The following is a 10438-nucleotide window of genomic DNA, read 5'->3' on the forward strand; positions in this document are numbered from 1 at the left end:
TTGAGTCCCAGAAACCCTAATTTCGTGGAGAAACCACATTATTGAGCAAATTGGAGCTTGGAGAGGTGGTTGTTGAAGATATTTTATAGAAGAAGAGGCTTGGATCAGAGGGCTTTGCAAGGATTCGGGATAATCTTCTCTTGGAGCTTCCTTTTGAGGCATCTTTCCATTAATTGAGCTGTTATTGTTTAGATTCTTCATTTTGGGGTTTGTGGGGAGCTTATCTTTGGATGGATTGGAGTTTAGAGGTTAGATCTGAGGTTGCTACCTCAGATCTAGAATGGAGAAGAGTTGGAATGCATGAAAGTCCTAGTGTTGAGTGTTGGATGAAGCTATCATGTCCCAAACCTTAGCCCAAATGTGCAAAATGCATAGATCTCTTTGGATTCACATAAAGTTTGCCACTTTACGTGATGGATGAGTTGTAGGAGGCTAGATCTGTGTCTTGGATCAATTGCATGGCCTGGAATGCTTCTGTATGGATTCAGACCGGTGGTACTCAGCGAGTCACATGGGTGGACTCGACGAGTGGCTTGAAGATGAGCTGGAACTCGACGAGTTGGAAGAACAACTCAGCGAGTTGGACGAAGATGGCCTGGAACTCGGCGAGTTGTATGAACAACTCGGCGAGTAGGTCGATGATAGCCTTAGACTCGGCGAGTCTTATCGAAGAGTCCCAATATTCTTTGGTTGAGTCGAGAATCAGCGAGTCAAGGGATGACTCGGTGAGTTGTGAGCGAGTGGACTCAGAGTTGTTGGACTCGACGAGTCTCGGGGTGACTCGGCGAGTTAGGTCGCGGATTGAGGGAAGTTTTGAGTATGGGGACTCGGCGAGTCATCGGGTTGACTCGGCGAGTAGAGTCAGTCAGGGGTTGACTTTGACCTTGTCCAAAGGTTGACCAGTTGTCTTTCGGGGGTATTTTGCTAATTAAGGGTATTTATTGAGTTGAGTGTGTTGGTGTTCATTGGAGAAGTTCGTGTCGGAGCTTAGAGCAGCGGGATCTTATCCTTTCAGCCGGCAGTTTCGAGGTGAGTTATCCTCACTATATCGACAGGGTCAATGGCACCAAGGCTGACCCTTTATCGGATGGAAATCCGGATAGTTGTCTGTTATGGTATTGCTTGATATGGGCCGGAAGGCATTATGATATGGGCCGGAAGGCATTCTATATTATGTGGACCGGAAGGTCATGTCCTGGAAAGGCGTATGTGCGTAAGTAGTATTTTAGCTGAGACGTAGGGTGGTGTTATGTTCGTAATCGGTTAGGTCAGTATCCTGGTTAGGGTGATGATATGTTATGTGATCTGTTTGATCGGTTGGCTGACTGTGAACTGTGGATTATGATTGAATGTTATGTACGCAGGGTTGTTTGGACTGGGGTTTGACCCGATATGCATGGCTGGTCTATGTTCTGTTATGTTATGTATGCTTTTTGTGTTATGGGCCGGAAGGCAATATGTTATGGGCCAGAAGGCAATATGTTATGGGCCGGAAGGCAATATGTTTTGGACCAGAAGGTCGTGGCCTGGAAGGGCGTATATGGGGTTGGTATTTTTGGGGATATCTCACTAAGCTTTCGGGCTTACAGTTGTGGTTTTATGTTTTTCAGGTTCTTCAGGAGACCGTGGCAAGGCGAAGGCATGATCGTACCGCTCCTCATGATTTTGTAGTATTGTGATTCTGGGAACACGTTAAATGTTTTGTATCGAAAACCTTTTTGTAAAGATTTAATGGAATCGAGCTGTTTTTAGAAAATTTAAAATTGGTTGTATTTTTCGGTCGTTACATAAACTCCACCACCTATTATCATAGTATAACCATACTCATAAGTTCCCAACTCTTCAAGGTACCCCATAAGTCAACTAGTCAACCCCTGGTCCAAGTCAAAGTCAACAGTCAAGGTCAACAGTCCATGTTGACCCTTACTCGTTGAGTACCCTCGGCTACTCACCGATTTCCTCCAGATACTTGTTCACTCGCCGAGTCTCCAGAGTGACTCGTCGAGTTCCTAAGGTTCGCAATCAAACCCTAAGGCCACTCGTCGAGTTTCCTTCTTGCAACTCGATAGGTTCACACGCATTCATCAATTTGGGGAAACATTAACCGACTCGCCGAGTTGTTCATCCAAATCGTCGGGTCTACGACAATCTTCATCGAACTCGCTGAGTTGTTCATCCAACTCGTCGATTTCAATGCCTATCTTCATATGACTCGCCGAGTCGACTATGCGACTCGCCGAGTCCCTTCAGCCCTTTAACCATGCAGACACTTTTCAAGCCATGCCACGGCCCCAAATTGCAGATCCAACTTCCTTAGGCATGCTTATCACGTAAAGTTACAAACTTTACGTGTATGCAAGGCTTTAAGACCCTAAAATGGCATAACTAAGCTTGCAATGAAGTCACATCCTTGGGGGAAGGCTCATACTAGACAAGGCTGATGGATTTATGAATCTAGAAGCCAAGGGGAGTCCAGATCTGAAGTTACAACTTCAGATCCCTGCTTAAACACAAGAATCCTTTCCTAAACTCATGCACAAAAGGGTTTCGGAGAAAATGAGCCAAGGGAAAACAATCTAGTACCTTCAAGAGAGCCCTTTCTGATGTAGAACTTGAAGCCCTCAAACTCTTGCTTCAACTAGCTTGTTTCCCCCAAGTGATTCCTCCACCAAAACATCCCTTCAAGCTTAAACCTCCAAAGAATACACACACACTCGAGTTAGGGCCTTTTTGGACTCTCAATGGACTGTAAGGAAGCCAAAGGAGGCTTGTGCTTCTTTAAATAGGGTGCAAAACCCCATGATTTAGGGTTTCATCTTCCTGCTCCTACTCGTTGAGTCCCTTCTTGGACTCAGCGAGTAGGTCACTAAAACACGTGGACCAACCCGCTGCTACTCGACGAGTAGGGCAACCAACTCGTCGAGTAGACCCAAAGACCAAGAAGGATTCAACATAACTCAATACCTGAAATTCGAGGTGTTACATAATTCTTGACCAATACTAATTAAATAATATGATTTCTCAATTAATATATTATACTTATAATATATTAATAAATTACGAATAATCTTATTCTCAAAATTCCATCTTATCAAATTGCACTGATGAAGGAAACCCAAAAGGACCATGCTACAATCGGGTCAATACATCCCAGTTATAGTTATGGGCTTAGACACCAAATAAAACAGTCTTCCACTTGGATAAGTCTAATAACTATAATTGCCAATGTAACTTCAGGATCCGACTTAGCAATCGTAAGCTTTCAAAAGCCGCTGTCAACTCTGACCCAGTTAGTGATGCATCCTTTAAATAAGGGATCATATACTCCTTTGTTCTCAAGATATCAGCCGGACAAATACATGGAACAATGTCATACTTATTGTCCAGCAGTTTGTTTCCCGATTTCCGATTCATCTGACACAGAACATAACTGAACACATCAAATAAGTTCTGACCGGGCCCGACACATAAGTCAAAATAGAATCATCGAGGGGCCCAATATATCACTTTTAATCCTTTTAGGATAAAAGGGAACAGATAAACTTAGACATTATATGCTTGTACTAACTACTCGTTAAATCATGCACAACGATACGTTTTATAGCATCAAGTTATGTACTGATGCCTTTTCGTATCATCAATACACAACTAATTCATAGTCAACAACTCATATATCTAGGTTTGAAGACTTATATGATATTATCGTGTCACGATCACTCGTGATAAATTCCATGAAGTGATTCAAGTGAGCGCGGGTTGATCCAATATTCAACTCTTATTTTAGAAGTACTCATGAATGGTGTAGCAAACTGTTGCTATGCCTAACGCCTTAGACAATCTACAAGCCAACTCATGACAGTCTTCTTTCATACTTACTTCCAACGTATGATCGACTGTGGATAGTTTCAATAAATCTTATTATTCTGGAAGTCAAAACATGCAAAATGAAACAATAGTAAACAATTGACACAAGACAGTAACTTTACTTATAAATAAAACTCCTTTTATTCAATCATCAAATGTCAATTACAATTTAGCTATTACAAGTTTCAGTTTATCTAACCACTAAAACCAATATCGTCTGTTCGACAAATTCCCCGTGCATGCTGCAAGTGTTTAACCCTGATCAGTCCCTTTGTAAGGGGATCTGCTGGGTTGTACTCTGACGATATCCTCTTCACCACGAGGTGTCCTTCTTTTACTTGATGTCTTATGAAGTGGTATTTTCTATCGATATGTCTGGATCTTCCATGATCTCTCGGTTCCTTTGTTAAGGCAACCATCCCTTCATTATCGTAGAAAATCTCCACAGGCTCCTTTGTGGATGGAATGACTCCAAGGTCTCCGATGAAGTTTTTCAACCATATCGCCTCCTTCGCTGCTTCGCTTGCTGATATGTATTCTGATTCTCATGTGGAATCAGCTACAGTCTCCTGCTTGGAACTTTTCCATGTCACTGCTCCTCCATTCAGGGTAAATACCCAGCCCGACTGAGAGCGGAAATTATCTCTGTCGGATTGAAAGCTCGCGTCGCTATACCCTGTTACCTTAAGTCATCACTCCCACCGAGAGTAAGGAACCAGTCCTTAGTCCTCCGCAGGTACTTAAGAATGTTCTTAAGCGCAGTACAATGAGCTTTACCAGGGTTCCCTTAATATCTGCTCACCATGATCAAAGCAAAGGCCACATCAGGGCGAGTACATGTCATAGCATACATGATCGAACCAACTGCGGAAGCGTATGGTATATGACTAATTTCTTCTATCTCAGCCTTTGTACTCTGACTCTGAGTCTTACTCAGTTTGGTATTGCCTTGGATAGGTAAGTCACCTTTCTTGGACTCCTCCATGTAGAAAAATTTCAACACCTTGTCCAAGTAGGTGGTCTGACTAAGTCATATCAGTCTTTTACTTCTGTTTCTCAATATCCTTATCCCTAGGATATAGGCAGCTTCTCTGAGGTCCTTCATAGCGAAACACTTCCCAAGCCAGGACTTGACCTCCTGTAAGGTTGGGATGTCATTCCTATGAGTAGTATGTCATCCACATACAACACCAGAAAGTTGACTATACTCCCACTAGCTTTGACATATACGCATGACTCATCCTCACTTCTAGAAAATCCAAACTCTTTGACTTTCTCATCAAAACAAAGATTCCATCTGCAAGATACTTGTTTTAATCCATTAATGGATTTCTCAAGCTTACACACTCTGTTAGGGTACTTTGCATTGACAAAACCCTCTGGCTGACTCATGTAAACATCTTCAGCCAACTTTCCATTAAGGAAAGCGGTTTTGACATCCATTTGCCATATTTCATAATCATGAAATGTAGCTATGGCTAGCATAACCCTTATAGATTTAATATTCGCTACTGGTGAGAAGGTATCATCATAGTCAACTCCCAGAGTTTGAGTAAAGCCCTTCACAACCAGTCATGCCTTATATATTTGTACTTTCCCATCCATGTCGGTCTTCTTCTTGAAGATCCATTTGCACCTGACTGTCTTACGACCCGATACATTATCAACCAAGTTCCAAACTTGATTGTCCTACATGGACTGAATCTCGCTGGCTATAGCCTCTTTCCATTTTGCAGACTCAGGGCCTGCCATGGCTTCCCTGTAGTTACTAGGTTCATCCAAATTTACCAGTGCGTTATCATTAATAAATGTATCACCTTTAGCTGTTATTTGAAAACCATATAACACAGGTGGAACACTAACTCTACTGGAACGACTGAGACGTACGGACTCGTCAATTGGCTCAACCGGAGTTTCCTCCTTAGGTTGATTGCTAGTGTTTGAGGTTTCTTCACTGCTTGACTCTTGAAGCTCTTCAAGGTCAATTTGCCTCTCACTGTCCCCGTGGAATATGAGTTCTGTCTCACAAAAAACTCCTCTCCTCGCGACGAAGACAACATTGTCACTCGGTCTATAGAAGAGATATCTAAAGGACTTCTACGGGTAGCCGATGAAAATACATCGCTCACTCTGAGGTTCGAGCTTGTCATGAGTCTCACGTCTCACGAAATCCTCGCAACCCCAAACTTTGATGTGGTCTAACGAGGGAACCTTCCCTGTTCACATCTCGTGGGGTGTTTTGGAAACCTTTTTGGTAGGGACTATATTAAGGATATGGGCGACAGTCTCTAAGGCATACCCCCAAAATGAGATAGGTAATGAAGCTCGACTCATCATGGAACGAACCATGTTTAGCAAGGTTCTATTATGCCTCTCAGCCACACCATTAAGTTGTGGTATCCTAGGTGGCTTTAATTGTGAAACAATTCCACATTCCTTAAGATAGTCAAGGAACTCGATACTAAGATACTCTCCTCCTCGATCGGACCGCAACATCTTTATCTTCCTGCCCAATTGATTCTCCACTTCTTGCTTAAACTCTTTGAACTTTTCAAAGGTTTCTAACTTGTTCTTGATTAAGTAGACATAGCCATATCTACTGTAATCATCAGTAAAAGTCACATAGAAGCGGTTAGCATCCCTTGTGGCGGTTCTGAATGATCCACACACATTAGTGTGTATGAGATCCAACAGACCTTCACCCCTTTCATAAGTACTAGTGAAGGGTGACTTGGTCATCTTTCCAAGTAAACAAGATTCGCAAGTGTCATCTGACTTTAAGTCGAATGACTCCACAACTCCATCCTTTTTGAGTTAGGCTATGCGCTTCTTGTTGACATGTCCAAGACGACAATGCCACAAGCATGCTTTATCCAAATCATTGGAAGAATCAATGTGTAACACATTATTTCCTAGGTTATCTACAACATTCACAGTTTCATATACACCATTGCAAGGTAATGCTTCAAAATAAAATACACCATTATAATAAGCGTTAATAGTACCGACTTCATTATTAAAAGAAAAGGTAAAACCTTGTTTGTGCAAACTATGAAAAGAAATAATATTTCTCGCCATATCGGCCGAGTAACAACAATTATTCAAATCTAAATTTAAACCATTACTAAGCAATAAAGAATAAACTCCAATCTTGGTCACATATGACATTTTCCTATTTCCTGTGATTAAGTTTATCTTCACGTGCTCCACATCCCTACTTCTTTTTAGTCCATGCAAATGAGAAAAAAATGTGAAATCCACAACCTATATCAAGGACCCAAGAATTAGCATGTTATGAGTTATTAGATTGGATAGTGTAAATACCTGCAAATGAGGGCTTGATCTTGCCATCCTTTATGTCCTGCAAGTACTTGGGGCAGCTTCGTTTCTAGTGCCCTTTTCATGACAATGGAAGCAATCAACATCCTTCAGATTGGAAGAGGAATTAGCATAACCAAATTTGGTCCCACTAGAAAAGGATCCATCAAGAGACTTTCCCTTGCGGCTCTTGGAGGGAACCTTCCTCTTCTTTCCCTTCCCATGTCTAATTGCCAGAACAGGGGCAGAAGTAGTAGTAGGAGGAGTAGACACAACCGATTTGCCTTTCAGGTTGCTTTCAGCAGTCCTTAAAAGGCCTTGAAGCTTGCTCAGAGTGACCTCCTCCTTGTTCATATGATAGGTCATATGAAACTGATCATAACAAGAAGGTAAATAGTGTAGAATTATATCTATGGCCAACTCTTCATCAAAATTGACATTCAATTTAAGCAAGCGGTCCACGAATCTCTGCGTCTTTTGCAAGTGGGGTGTGATGGGTTTACCATCCTTCATTTTGGTTGTAATCATGGAGGAAATGATCTCATACCTCTCCTTCCGAGCACATTAATGATATATTTCCATCAAATATTGATACATTTCATAGGGATAGTAGTCCTCATAGGACTTTTGTAGCTCAACATTCATGGTAGCAATCATTAGACACGACACCTTTGTCACATCCCTCTCATGAGTAGTATGTTCAACGATTTGTTCAGGAGTGGCAGTGGTTACATCAATCTCCTTAAGCTCTTTTTCCAGGATATATTCTTTGTCCTCGTAGAGAATAGCCATTCTGATGTTACGAATCCAGTCATTGAAGTTCGAGGCATCGAAAATGACCCTCCCGCATAGGTTCATGAGGGAGAAAGAGCCTGAAGGAATAGGTGTGGAAGCATTGTTTGGGATAGATATCTGAAAAGAAGAAGAACAAAGTTTAGGTTAGATGACAATCCTTAATATTACACCCAATATGAAATATTAAGGCTAGGACCCAACACAATATTCTACAATTGCGAAGAGGGATGTCGTAATCCAATTGTTAAATATTTGAAGGTAGGTAAATGACGATTTACCAATTTCCACCATGAAAAACGAAATAGATTATTAAGTTTTAATTGGTTTGAAATTCCTAGATCTTTGAGATTCATTGAAATTTTCAATGGCATGTTTAAATCTCGATTGTGTCTTTCAAGTTTGTGACTGGGATGCCGAGGATCACAAACAAAGAGTAAATAACCATGCAAATTAACTTGGTACACCCAATGTTACAGATCACCTAATCAATGTGCCGGTTAACCATATACGCTCCATTGATCTATGATTAACATCAAGCTATCCTTTGCCACACATTTTCAGTCCCAGATTAGTGTGTCGGTTAACCACACACGCTCCACTAACGACTTAACAAGGTGCAAAGTGTAATTTCATGGATTAGCACCATTTTCACATTTTTCCTAAAGTAACTAAGATTTGGAATTTAATAAAAATTTAGTTACTTTATATTTATCATTATACTTTTAATGAGGGATAATTAATGTCCTATCCTACCCGTTCGGCTAACTACCCTCCACCTGTCAAGGAAGCAGTGGGTGAGAGTAGACACCTATTAAACCACCATTTTACAGGCAGTAACCTTATACCCCCTTTATAGACCGGCTTCGTGAATGAGGCCTACTAACGGTAAGACTAACTAGTCTTATATATATATATATATATATATATATATATATATATATATATATATATATATATATATATATATATTATTAAACTTATAATATTATAAATTATAAAGGTTGAACTTTAACTTTTAAAAATCTAGGGTTTGGAATTAAAGTTTCATTGATGAGACTTTACAAATTCCAAAACTTGAGGGCAAGTTTTGAAACTTGTCAAAACTCTTCATATTCATAAATTATGAGTTTAATTGGATTTTAATGTATGAGACCTTTCATTTTCCATAACTTGGGGACAAGTTATGGAGGTCATTAAAATTCATCTAGATCATTTTTCAAGCAACTAAAATTATCACATAATCTATGATCTAACTAAACTCATAATCAAGATAATTTAAAACCAACAATTTGAAAGCAATTTTGTTTATCATATAAAAACAACAATTATTTTTAAAACTTTTACAGTTATCTTGTGGTTGGATGAGTACAAGCACTACCATATCATAAAAACATTTCCAATTATCCAAAACAGTTTGTGGTAGTGTTCCCAATCCAAACCAGGCCAAGAAACTTGAAATTCTGCAAACAGAGCCTTCAACTCGTCGAGTGCATGTACTGGACTCAGCGAAATACTCTGTTACCAAGTGGACTCGTCGAGTCTGTTCATGGACTCGGCAAGTTCACCATTCAGAGGCCAAAATTTCGACTTTTTCAGCTTTGAAAAACTAGTAAGCATCAAATATAATAGAAAACAAACCTGGCTCTGATACCACTATTGGGTTTTGAGCACTATAACACTCTTATGGTGTACGTGCAACCCTAAATGCTTTGGATCTATGTTTTCACTAATTATACATGCATTTTCAATTTTCCAAAGCATTTTCCCTATCTACCATACAATTGAAGCTATACAATATAAACTTAGTTTAGATGCTTACCTCTTGAGTAGGGTAGAGTTCTTGACCTTTGAAAGCTTGAGTACCCCAAGTGTGATGCCTCTAATGGTTCACAAACACCAAATGCAAGGGGAGGCTTTGGAAAAAAGGTTATTTTGCACAAAATCAACTTCACTCTCTTAGAATGTATATGGGTGCCGATTTTAGCTCTAGGGGTGAGTATTTATAATGTGGCAAATGCTAGGGTTACACTTTGTAAACCCTAATGACCTTTCATATACTTGGGCTCCATGGGTTAACCTCCATGGACTATCCATGGATTATCTCAATAGTTTAGCCCATCCTAAGTAACTATGGATCATTAGCCCACATAATAAGAATGATTGATTTACTCAATCAATACCCATATATTTAATTAGTCTCTTTTGATCACAAAATTAGTTCCAAACTAATTCTTGACCAATACTAATTAAATAATATGATTTCTCAATTAATATAATACTTATAATATATTAATAAATCACGAATAACCTTATTCTCAAAAGTTCATCCTATCAAATTGCATTGATGAAGGCAAGCCAAAAGGACCATGCTATAATCAAGTCAAGTACATCCCAGTTATAGTTATGGGCTTAGACATCAAATTCAACAAAAACGTCACTTGCGAGTCCATATCCCACGACC

The sequence above is a fragment of the Lactuca sativa genome, chromosome 6, assembly GCF_002870075.4.
Source record: "Lactuca sativa cultivar Salinas chromosome 6, Lsat_Salinas_v11, whole genome shotgun sequence".
Classification (NCBI taxonomy): domain Eukaryota; kingdom Viridiplantae; phylum Streptophyta; class Magnoliopsida; order Asterales; family Asteraceae; genus Lactuca; species Lactuca sativa.